Genomic DNA, 13098 nt, shown 5'->3' with positions numbered 1-13098 from the left:
TTCTTGGATGCCTGAGAAACGCTGCTTGTTTTGCTCCCCATCTTCTGAGTTCACACTTCCCTCAGCTAACAGGAGGTGAAAGCACAGAGATCACACAGTGATAGCAAAAGGCTGGTGCTCCACAGGCCACAAATTACAAATATGATTTTTCAAAACTCTACATATGAAAAGATGAGTGAAATAAAGCAGGAGAAAAAGGAGGAGATGTCAATTTCTCTCCATCTTTCTCCACCTTTTATAAAGCAGCTTCTAGCCATGATGGGTGCAAAGAAACCTCAAAACTGACATTTTCACATTAGACCACAGTTCTCTGTGATATTTGACTCTCTATTTTACCTATGTGTAAACACATCTACAAAGAAGCACAAACACCTACTAAAACATGCCTTTCCTATGCAAGGAATCYCATCAGGATGCTAAAGCTCATGAATTTTCACATCTTGAATAGCTCTGAGCCATGATAGTTTGCAAACCTTTTGAGGGCAGTTTGGAGCACACAGCTACGCGTTGAACAAACTGCTGCACGAGTGAGTAATGCTGCTGCTGCCAGCCACCCTGCCAGTGCCCTGCCCAAATCCTGCGGGAAACCAGCAGCTCCACGTGAGCCGACRGGCCCGGATAATTGATATCTGCTGGGCATCTGCCTCGCCGCAGCTCTGTGCTGCTTCAGGCAGCTGCTCCCAACCAAATGTGCTTGCAGAGAGCTAAGGTGGCCCTGCTGCAGACGCAAATGCACAGGGAGACGAGCGGATAGGGCATCTGTGCCTCGCAGCTAGCAACTCTGCCTCTCAGGCCAGCTAGACCTGCTGCAGAATTAGAGTAGTGAGCGCAAGGGAGGGTTACAGACACTTATTCCACTTTCCTTAACCAACGGCACCACACTACCTCCATTACCTTATTAAGTAGGGTAGCATCTAAATAAAAATTGGTGCTCCTATTTTTACAGCATGTGCTGTATTTGACATTGTACATGAGCTGTGCAGCACTTGGGAGGAAAACTCAGAAGAAACAAAGCTAAAAACAAAATGGTGACATAGGAATAGATATAAAAACCTTTGCCTGTCATTTCCAGATGTAATAAGCTCTATACATAGAATCCAAAAAGGTCAGCTCTGGCTTTGAGGAACTTCTTCATAAACACTTCAATAAAAACGTTAACCTTAGCATAAGTTGATATTACAGACATTTCATTGAAGAAGAGCCTGCGAACCCAAACCATCTGCTGCGAGTGCCATGGACAAGCGCTTGACTTGAGTCAGGGTAAACATGGACCTGMCATAAGGACATCTCTGCTGCAGCTTAGTGGCTTTGCAGCACCTGGCCCGGGCCGCTTTATGAATGAAATGGGCGAGATAACAGTATTTACTAACGTGTCTTCACCACCACGGCAGTTGTTTGTTCTTCAAGATATTTACCATATTAACATGATTACCTCCAGAGGGAGAGAAAAAATAATGTTTATTTTTTATCTAAGCATTTTACACAAGCTTGTGCCAAGTTTAACAGTTGCCAGGTATAAAAGAGCAGAATATTTACAGCAGGTTCTAACRGCAGCCCCAGCTTATGGAAAATGCCCCTGGCAAGCTGTTGAAGTTTCTCCTTGAATGGGCCTTAGCTAAACTGCATTGCACAAAATCMTGTCTTTAATGCACAGCAATCTGCTTTTATCCTGTCTTTTTTTATTTTGAATTTTGTTTATTTTAAAGGCAGCATTTCAAATTCTTCTATTGAATTTTTACAAAGGTCAGAAACAAATAAAACTTCAGTCTGAAAGATTAAGAAAATACACTCTATTTCTACAGTTATTTTAAACCAGTTTCACGCTGTTTTTGACAGGAATCTATTAAATCAAAAAGTCAAACACAGAAGCGGCAGTTCCAGCAGAATTGAATGAAAGGCAAAATAACCATCATCAACAAAAAAGGCAGGAGTGTCAATGCCCATATATTGCTCTAAAAGCAGCTTAATTTGTAACAGTGATCTTTAAGTCACTAAATAATCCAAGTAAAGGAAGAGGCAAGTGAAAGCACAGGGCTAAGGCTCAGTCCAGAGAGGTTTCTCCAGACACAGCCCAGGAGCACAAACACTCAGGGTACCCCAARGGCCGGGACATCCCACACCGCTGGCCCCAGCGTCCCAGGGGTCTCACCCTCATCTCGGAAGAGAACCTGTCCCCTCGCCGTCCCAGACTCCAGACTTTGTACACGAACACACCGAGTGAAAACCCAAGAGCACCACAAGCTAAGGCCTGGTCTGCTAAGCCCAGTAGCCTGATCCAGGGAAATAAGTGTTCTCACAGGTTCCTGCATTAACCTATAGCAGCTTTTTGAATTAAAAGTCAGATGCTATTGATTCTCTACGATCTTGTCTAATTCCAGATATAACGGCTCTTCATACCATCTTGTGATAACAAATTGCATCATAAAGTATTGTGTGAAAAATACTTTCCTTGCCCAAGACTCTTGCCTGATAATTATTCAATAGGAAGCCCCCAAGTTCTTTTTTTTTCTTCCTCCCTGAAAAACACAGATATTTTCTATACATTTTCTTCATGCTATTAGTGATTTTAAAGCCTTGATATCCTCTCACATTGTTAATTTAAACCTGCCTGTGCAAGCCCTGGAGCTGACATCGAGCTGTACACTGCATTTACCTCTTTGCACCCTATTGCACACTTGCTTAAGGATACCTAAAGCTCTACTGAATAATACAGCAAAGCACCCAGAATTGCAATAGCACAGGTTTTCAGAGGAAAAAGGTCATAATCAATCAAACATCCATCACCACTCTCAGAAGGCAACTTGATTTGTCAGTGACTATAGCACTGACAGCTGTATAATACCCAGTGTTAGCATCCAACAGTATCCACCACAGCAAACTTGAGTCCAGATTGCTCAAAGAGAGCCAGGAGCGCKGCACTAAACCAGAGTTGTGTGTCCATTTGTTTGTACCATGTAATTTATTTTTCAGTTTCCAAAAAATACCATGTTACACAAAACAGCCCTCATGTTGCACCTGTGACCATGCAGTGAAGAGTTCACTCAGAGTAAACATTTCCTAGCCTACTAACTACTAATTGATGAAACAGATTTTGACTATCTTGCTTTTTCTTTCAAGCTTCAACACCTTGATTATCTGACGAAGCCCTGTAATTGCTGATTTGGGTCCAAATGAGCATGGCTCTGTGGTGATCTGACTCTAGTGGCCATGCTGAACATGAAACTAACTCAAAGTATTGAGAAAGAGAGCCCAGATGAGCTCTCCTTGCTTACCTGGGCCTTGCAGCTTTGACTTCTTTTTTCTGGTTCTTCATCTCTGCCTGATGAGAGCTGCTCATCTGTGCATCGCGTTGGCCTGGGGAAAAGGGGAGAAAAAGCAAGCATGAGGAAGAGAAAGCCCCCAAGAGGAACAAGTTGCTTCTTCCCAGAGGAAAGGGATGGAGCCCAGTGACACAGGGGGGCTGCGCGTGAGGCCTGCGCCCGCTGAGCTTCCTCGGAGCCTCCCAGTGCCCTCATGGCGCCATCCCTCACAGCGAGGAGGGCGCTGCCGCTGGGGGCGGCCCTGCGGCCCGGCTGAGGGCCGGGATGTCCCGCACGCCGGGGAGGCCSGCAACTCCCCAGCCCCTGGTCATTCCAGGGAGCCGCGGGGCTCCAGGGCGGGTGGGATGGGCAGGTTGGAGCACAGAGGTTGGCGGCCACCTCCAAAGGCGGCTASTCATCCACAGAAGGGACGCGGCCCCCCCAGGAAGTTCTCGGCATGCGGCTTCCTGAGGCCACGGGTGGCAGAGGAGCCTTAACACAGACTTTTAACTGCTGCTTTGCAGCAGTTCAAGTTCTGGCCTTTCAGGCCAGAACAGCAAGGATGTTTTAAAAACAGATTCTGAGCAGCTGCTTATCTCTTAAGATCCCATAAAACAGAACAAATGTGTGAAAACAAGACAAATAAAAAACATGAAAGCAAAAAGAAAAGGTAAATACCATCTCGAGCCAACAGGTGTTGTTCAGCGACTGTGCTGCAGCAGATATGGGAATGCAGAATAAATGTGCAGCAAAAAAGGACCATAGCTAGATAACRTCCGAGTTCTCAAAAGGACAGCAAAAGGTGGTTCATAACAAAAAGGAGATATGGGCAACAAGAGAAAGCAAAGCACAGCACACTTTCGACTCTGAAATTATGTATTTGAAGAGAAAATCTTTTGCCTTTGTCTTGCACAGAACATTTGTTCCCTGACTTCCCAGGCACTCCTTGAATAAAAGGGAGGAAAAAAATCAGTCAGCTGCTTAATCTAAGTGGAGACCTCATTTTTGTTTGTTTTTAATAACACTGCACTGTGGGTGCTGGGGAGGCTCTGAAATGCCTGCCCTGGGTTTTAGGCTGAGGCTGCAGCCTGCCCTGACCCGAGACAGGCCCCAGCACGGCCTGCACCAAGGCGGCGGGACCAGGACGTGGGGCTGGCGGCACCAGCGCCCGAGTTCTCCAGCTTCCAGGGCAGGAGTCGCACACCCGGCCCCCGGCCATGCTGGGGCCATTCTTGCTCCCAGTTAGTCCTTTAAGCCTGACTGCTGCTGCGTAACTGCTCTAGAGGGAGATCGTAGACCAGAGGGAAAGGAAGAGGGGCCCTGAAGGTAGGAGCAGCCAAACTATCATTTCAACCCCTCCACAATCCCCTTGGCCTCCAAGTTAAATACTGAGCAAGGCTCTCCAAGGGGTTATCTCAAAGCTAARTCCTCCAGTGTCCTAACTTTATTCTGCAAGTCCCCGCACAAACCAACCCCAGTTCCCCAAGAAGTTCTGTGCAAAAGCAGATAGGCTGACATCTCATATTTATCCATAACAAATGCTCCTGGTTTAGAAGTTTCAGTTCAGTTTAGAAGGTGCCTGACTGAAAACATTCTCAGTTTCCACAAACACACCATCAGTTGCTATATGCAAGCCTGGGAAGGAGTGGGAGAAGGAACTCATTAAAAGATGCAGCTGCGCACCCAGGATCCTTCAATGAGCTGCTGCATGAACATGGCAAAATAGGTCCCTTAACCCCGCAGGGAACCCTGATCCACCCTTTTAACACTGCTTATCCTCCTCATGTTGGGAAGGGACTTGTCTGCATGCCAGCCATGGGACTTGTGCTAATTCTGCACCACCTGGCCCTTCTCCTTGCATTAAAAAATGGATGACTTAGGAGACAGAAAACAAATATTCGACATTTGAGATGGMTAAGTGTTGAATGAGCTACACCAAAAATTATTATGATTTTAGTGTGCTTATTAAGTGAATCAATTATTAAACTATGCATTAATGAACTACAGGTATGTCCAAACAGGATGTTTCAAAGACCAAGTATGATAAAATGATACAAATTACTGATTGCGTAGAGAAATTCCAGACCAGCTTAACAGCAAGTCATCAGGTAACATAACAGTAGATAAAGTTTAGATTAAAAATATATGGCCATACACAAAGCAAGTAACATATCTCAGCTTACTCATATATACTGTCAGTTCTGAAAGTCTGGAGCSTCAGCACTGCTCCTGGCCAGCAGGACACAGGTGCACAGCAGGCCAGGAGCTGAGAGTGGGGAGAAATACCAAGTTGTTTCAATAACAGTCCCAGGAAGCAATACTGAAATGCTCCTTGGCCACTGCAGTGCCTGCAGGCATCTCTTCACCYTGAAGAGTAAGGCCTAGTCTACCGCAGACAAGAAGCAAAAGTGAAATGTTTCAAGCAGAGATGAAAATATCAATAAAAGAAGRAAAGTGGCAGAAAGAAAGGCGCATGAAGAGAACATGAGACACTGCCGAAAAGTAAAGGGCGCAGACATCACAYCCCGTGCAGACAGCCACGGGATGGGAGGGGGGAAGAGGCTCTTTTCATTTCTGCCATCCACAAGAGCACCCTGTGATGGGGAGTGCTGAGGAGCAGAGCCGACCCCCTGAGAACAAGGGGTGATGCTTTACAAGCCAACCTGTGGTCATGCATCACAAGACAAATTCTCACAAACTTCCCTTTTCATCTGCTGTAAAAGATGAATTGCAAAACATCAGTTCTCTGCTGAGTATTAGAATACAGACGTCCCCCATTATCCACACTGGGATCTTTTAAGAGTTTCTGAAAGATGTGTCTGCTGCTACAAACCGGGCAGACTGGTTTGGTGATCTGACAGCTATGGTAGCACCTATATTCCCCATTTGTGGGCTTGCTAATTCATCACCAGAAGGGTAATACAGGTTCTCACAGTTAAAACTCAAGATTGCAGCTTCACTGAAATAACACTACTTAGAAATGATGTGCAAAAAAAGATATCCCAGCTTTTTCAATGTGGCCCTCCAGATACCTTTCTGCATATTACACAAGCTGAGGAGTGCTTTCACATAGCAGCTCTAAAAGTCAACATTACTACTCAAACCTGTATTTTATAGGGTGGCAGACAGAAATAAAAAACATTTTGCCTCTCATGAAGCATTCTCTAACTGCACTTATTTTGCAAACCAAAACTGCATCATTTCATCCTTAGACTAGCCCACGTATTGCTAGTTGCAGCCCTTTTTTGCAGGGCTATTCCCCACAGGTCAYCCTGCCGTTTCAGCCCCCCAGGCCCGTGGCAGGAGGGTGGCTGCACGTTGTCCTCCTGTTTCCTAACTCCTGGCACACGGAACAGCTACACACTAGTCAACTTTTCATCAGATGCTCACTCCCTGTATCCCAAGGCCCACATGCCTTTCACTGGACTATGTTTTCCCTACATTCTTGATCTCCCTCTACAAAAGACAGAAATTCATACTGCTCAGGACTATGAAGAAATCCTGGCAAATTGCCTCTAATATACKCTATTTTCTGTCCCTGCTTTTATTTTATCTTATCTCCTTTCTGCACTCTGCCATAGGGTCCTCTTGAAAAATCTGGATGAAAAGTAAACACTTTCAAATGATTTCTCACACCAAAAAGTCCTTTTTCCTCAGATAACCTCAGGGCCCTAATGGGATCTTTTTATGTATTCCTGCTWGTCTTCCCTTCCATCCATTAAATCTCTAGATCAAGGGTTCTTGGACTCAGCTTGCACAATCTTATCATGCTGTTCTCTTAATTTAAATGCTCGTCTTCACTCCACAGAGTCTAATACTTCATCTGTTCATTGCAAGTCTGCTTAATTCACTGAGTTGATTAAACATTTAAAAAATGTATATATTAAATATTCATAAGAATCATTTYCCCCCCCCAATTCTATCCCTGGAGAAATATAAACAGCCAGAAAGGTTGATTAGTGTAATCACAAGGCATCTTTCCTCTCCCTGGCAAGTTTAATCTCACTGGGTCACCCCAAAAGACTTGGTCACTTCTGTCCTGCTCTCTCGCGACTGCTTTGCCTCCGCAGAGGTGTCCTTGATTCATTGCTCACTGCTGCCTATGTAAACCCTGGCCAAGCAAAGCACTTGTTCCTCCTGCAAGCTGTTAGTTTGCATGCAGACTCATCAACTCACAGACTGGCATTGGTGAAAGATGGCAATTTTAACAGATCTGCCTGTTCCCTGAGMGGCAGCTCATGAGTTAGACCTGTATTTGAAATGAATGGAAACCCCAGAGAAACACAGCTGAGAAATACACATGCTCTGGACTGCTCCACCAAGGCGTACAGGGTATCCCYGAGAGCTGGAATTAGCCACCCTGACGCTCTACTGTTCTCAGAATCATCTTATGCTGCCTCACGCTGTACGCTCACGCGGGCTTGGGCTTTGGCCATCCTCTAAACTTGCAGTTGATTCAGAAGCTTTGTCTTGTATCCACACAGCACAAAACAAGTGGGAGGACTGAGGMAAGATGGATGGCATCAAAGGTGCCAGCATTTGGACCCAGCAACTTCCACAGTTTATCATCTGATTTCAGCACTGTCATATTCAAGAAGATTTCTGCAAAATCGGTGGATTTTAACTCAGTGGAAATGGCAATRTGAGGAGCTATTCTGAAAGAAACACATAAAACGTGTTTGGGCCAAACTGTTGGCTCACATAACTCTGGCAACACCACCAGCCCCTAAGAGTGATACACAGCTCATGGCTGCTCCTTTTAAGCCAGGACTGGCTTTTTTGGTCCACACAGCTAACTTGGATTTTAACTTTAATAACTGAAAATATGGATATATCTTCCTTCYACATAGTAATCCCATGTATCCTAATGCAGAGAAGATGGAGTGTAAAATGTTCCGATTAAGKCAGAAAGCTTCAGATCGTTATATCAGAATTTCCAAAGTGTTTTTCTTTTTCCTAAGGAGAATTATTTCCAGCAGAATCACTGGGGTTTAGATAGCCGTATATAACACAAGTTGGCTTATCTATATTCAAAGCTATTTGACTGAAACAATTCTTTAATTTTCACAGGATGAAAAGATCTCTCTTACGCAGTAATAATTAAGAGAAACCAAGAGCCTGTGCCAGAGCCAGCCATACCCCTCCAGCCCCTTTGGCCAGGGCTACCAGAAAAGCAGGGCTTCTGCAGTGGTCCTCACTGGGATATGCTGCAGTTTGCACCACAGTAACAGCCGCCTCCCCAAAGCCTCCCACTCACGAGGTTGAAGCTGCTGCACCCGAGCTCTGCTGACACTTGCTTTAATGCAAGTGGTGTAGAGCTGTGAGGGGCTTATTAAGACTTCCCCATTCGGACGCATTTTTCCATTGCAACGGGAGCAGCTCCTCAAGCACCCAGGAAATATTTCTCGGCTGCTGCCACCGTCTCTGCTGCCACCTGCGGTCACCAGCCCCACATGCTGCCGTCCTCCCTGCTGCTCCCTTCAGAGATGCCACCCAACAGAGGCCACCTTGGAAAGCAGAGTTGGCCTTGATTTCCATGGAGAGCAATCACGGCAGCAGCTTTCAGTACCCACAGAGGCTTTTAACTCTAACTTTTTATTAGGAGTGTTAAACAGGGAGTAATAAAACCTCCCAGTGCAATCCTTCACTAAGGAGGGGGAGGCCGCGGAGCACACACGCTGTGCTGCAGGTATGAGGTTGCCGTGGCCGGGATTCAGCTGCTCATCTGCTGCATTCAGCCTGGCACTGCCCAGTGCTCCCATTTCTTCACAAATATCAAACATTCACCAAAACAAAGGCCCCCATTTGGCTCCCATGATATTTTTCTTCTACCTCTGTCCCGTCTGAGTTTTCCTTCAAGAAAAGAGCCACAGGGATAACGTGACAAGACCCAAGCACTCAGCACTTAGGAACTGGAGGCAGCAGTTCCACCAGAGGAGCTGAATGGCCACCATCATATCCAGGCTTGGATAATTCCAAGCTGCTCTAGCACTTGCTCCAAAGCTGCTATTTACRATCAATTTTTCAAAACAAGTAAGAGGGAAGCTCACGGCATGCCAAGCCAGCAGGACTCTGCAGATGATGCCTCAGTCTGCTCCAGGAAAACTGTCTCCAGATAAACAAAGACACCTTTAATTGGCCAGGGGAACAGCACTTAGTATGAGCAATAAGGACAAAACCCAGCATCTGTACAGCAGGATCTACACAAGCAGGCACCACTAAGACAATGCAGAGATTTTAGTCTTCTCGAAGTCCACAGGAAATAAATATGTTAAAGAAGGAATTCCCTGAGATTATTTAATGGCTCCTTTAAAGAGTGCTTATTACCGTGGCAGTGCACGAGCATTAACAGGCATAAATGACATCAGGCAGCTGGCAGGAGGAGCTACCACCAGACCAAAACAGCAGCACTGCTGGCTGCCCCAGAAACACATAGGAGCTGTTGAGGACGAGGAGGCTTCGAGGAGACTGTGGCAAGCAAAGTGGCCTTGCGTCATTCCTGGAGAGCCCCGGGGAGTCGAGGAGCAGGGGGGACGGGCAGACACGAACCCTCTGCTCGGGCAGCTCTGCTGCTGAACTCAGCCTCGACCCTTTTGGGCAACAAGCGTCTCTGATGGATTTGAACTGTCAAAATCCACCAAACTTCCAGCAYCCACCCTTGGAGGTCATTCCAGTAGATTCACATGTACTGCTCCTCAGAATGGTTTTCCAAAGATTTTTTTTTTCCCCAGGATACAAACAGGCATCACGCTACATGGCTCAGCTCCTTTCCACTGTCAACCACATTTCTCAGGGATGATTCCTCAGCTCTGCTGGCCTGACTCCAGAAAGGTTGGGATCTCCTACTGCACCGTATTTTACGGAGCTTTCCCAAAGCTCAGCAGAGCTGGCACCTGCTGCATTGCCCTTTGTGTAATCCTGCCGCCCTGGCAGGACCATTTAACTGCCTGGTAGTCCTGGAAGAGATACCACATGTACATATCTAAAGCAGGATGGACTCTGCACTGCTGCAAAATGCAAAACATGGGCAAAACAAGGCCTGGTAGTTCTATGTCAATAAATTTCAAGGTCATTCAGAAATGACCATGCATAATTAAAGTGCACTCTAGTACACTGCCAGCAACCTGATCTCCATTAAGGAACTTATCTTAAACATTTGTAAATGAAAGACAAGGAAAATTGCTATTAAAAAAATGAAATGGATTTTTAGAGTCTAGTTAAATCTATGCAAAAAGCATGAGTTTCCATCTCTAATCTTTTTGGTTATTTACAGCTCAGGCACTTTATTTATACATTACTAGAATCCTCCCCACTCCTTCCCGCCAGAGGAGTTCCTAGCATTTAAAACATGCATTAAAGGGATGGTTGTAAGATGTCAAATCTATTTTTGTCCTTGCAAATACTGCTTCTTGCAGGGGAGCTCAAGTATTTTGGAATCCTCCTTTATTTGGCATTCCTATTTGGAGCAAGAAGATTCAAATGCCAGGCATAACATGTAAGCAAAGCAGGAGTCCCCCTGCAAACACAATTGTGCAGCGAGGACAGCACAGAACCATTAATTTAATCATTTTTAAGTACAAAGAGATTCTAAGTCAGTACGTGCATGAAGCCCCAGATCATAAAATAAATATCTAGTTGCCTACATCAAAAATAGGCTTTCATTTAAAATAAGCAGTCAGATTAATAGAAAGTAGGTATAAATTCAAAAAGTACAATTGAACAAGTACTTAAAACTTTTCATGCATTCAGAACAAGTTAAAATAAATAACACCTGTACACCTGACCCTAGGTCTGTATCATATTTTACTAATAAAAGGGAAAAAAAAAAACCACAAATGACACTGCCACACATTAGCAAGCCCTTTAGAGAAAAGAAACCAGTCAGGAACTGAGAAAACAGAGACCCTGATAATAAACGAGGCCCATGCCTCATTCTGTCATCATTGTATTTCTCACTCTGTTGTCATTCCACTTTGCAGCACAGGGATGGAGATACCCCGTTTACTTCTGGGATTATGCCTAGAGTGAYTAAGCCGACTACCTTGGGTCTGCTTTGGCAGACAAGCCTTCCCAACAAGGAGAAAGGAGGACAGCAAGCAGGGGAACTCATTGATCCTGTGCCCGGTGCGGAGCGAGCTCTGTCAGCCGGGCAGAGCCCCTTGCAGCSCGGCAGGTCCCCAGGATCACACTGCTCATATTCCCATCCCCACAGAGCCCCCTCCTCGCTCACCTGCTCCARGGAAAGGTGTCCAGCACAGCCAGGGCGGGCTGGGAAAGAAGAGCATCAAACACCACACAATGCTACCCAGCTCCACATCCTCAGCCTCCCCTTGCGCAGGCCAGTTCCAAGCCAGGCTTAGCCCCACTCTCCCACAGTCTCACTATGCCTAAAAAGTGGCCCTCCTACTATTTAACACCTCTGAGCAATCACTGCTCAACCAGCTGACTGACATACTAATTATCTGCTCTAAATCCAATTCAAAGCATTGTGAGTAGCAAGAAAAAGGAGTCAGATAATTATAAATTAGAAGTAATTAGGTAGCTATTATTAAGTAATTATAAATTAGTGAATTTTTTTTTTCTTTCCTGTGACATTTTGTAAGCAGAGAAAAAAGAATAACTCACAGGCACTACTGATTAAAAGCAAAGACACAGCAGATTTGATGTTCTTAAACTAAATGCATCAAGACTCTCAATTCTTCTTCTGTAAGCTTGTTTGACACATCTTCTCTGCCTCTCTGGTCACGCAGATAGGATTCTAACATTGGGATGGGCTTTGGWGCTAAGGACAAAGCCCCTCAGTTAAACTTTTTATCTTTATCCAAGCTCCAAATACCACCTGATGCCTTTGCTAAGGTGACTAACCCAACAGCAGGAGAAAACACCACAGCTGGCCTAACAAAACACGAGAAAGGCGTTTAAAAAAATCCCAGAAAGGGGAAGACAGACAACGAGCCGCTGCATCTGTATGTTAAGCAGTCGTTATGCAGTCTGCAGTAGAGTCCCTGTTTAAGCTAAGCTGGTCAAGGAGGCCTCTGCTTATTGTACTGTTTGTTGAAGCAATAACCCTTTAACTAAAAAGTTTTACCTCATGGAATTCTTCACTCAGGCTCTCCAGTGGAATATTTGGCTTTAAAAAATGCAGAGAATTGATTGTTCTTCACTAGAAATTATTTACCTTAATTTTTCCCTAACTAGAATAAGAAATAAATTAAATGGAAGCAGTGAATAGCAAACAGCTTGTTTCTGGCTGGTGGAAAGCGGAGCCCATTCGKCGCGCAGGCGGGTGCCGAGCAGGCCCCGCAGGCCGCGGTGCGGGCGCCACGGGAGGCGCGAGGCCGGAGCGCCGCGGCACAGCCGGCCTGGCAGGCGGCCGGGGCAGTGGCGGCGCCAGCRACACCCAAGCGGCTCCCGCGTGTCCCGGCTGCCCGCGGACGCTGCGGGTGCCACGGGGAGAAGCGAATCTTCTGCCCCGAGCCGCAGCCGCGCTGCTCTCCGAGCCAGGCTCTGCTCCATCTCCCAGGCAGGGAGAAATTGAGCTGTTCCTTGACTGTCCAACCAGCTCTGCAGAGCAGGACCGGTTCATACTGAGCCAGCAGGACCACAACTGCCCTCATTAAATAAGCTCATCGACACTACTAACAAATACTAAATAAAAACCTTATTCTCACTAATGCACTTTATTCTCATCTAAGCCCGTGAGTGGAGAGAACTAGGAAAAATCCATGTTTTCTCTTTCTCCAGCGTGCCTACAGCAGAGAAAAAGCACTTGTGATTTCATGCCTTCAGTTTAGATATA

The 13098-nt window shown here is 45.7% G+C and overlaps 1 long non-coding RNA gene across 1 annotated transcript in view; it reads right to left on the bottom strand.

Moving 5' to 3' along the window:
• The window catches only part of LOC112947935, a 29138-nt gene extending 17460 nt beyond the window's left edge, over positions 1 to 11678 (bottom strand). Inside the window, exons 1-2 of the long non-coding RNA XR_003249508.1 lie at positions 11530 to 11678; positions 3273 to 3354 (exon numbers count right to left, since the gene is read on the bottom strand). This is a non-coding gene — a long non-coding RNA (uncharacterized LOC112947935). The remainder of the gene's footprint in view (positions 1 to 3272; positions 3355 to 11529) is intronic.
• Positions 11679 to 13098: the final 1420 nt, after the last annotated feature.

The sequence above is a fragment of the Nothoprocta perdicaria genome, unplaced genomic scaffold, assembly GCF_003342845.1.
Source record: "Nothoprocta perdicaria isolate Ctin4 unplaced genomic scaffold, notPer1 scaffold_25, whole genome shotgun sequence".
NCBI lineage: Eukaryota > Metazoa > Chordata > Aves > Tinamiformes > Tinamidae > Nothoprocta > Nothoprocta perdicaria.
This window is presented reverse-complemented; position numbering and strand designations above follow the sequence as displayed.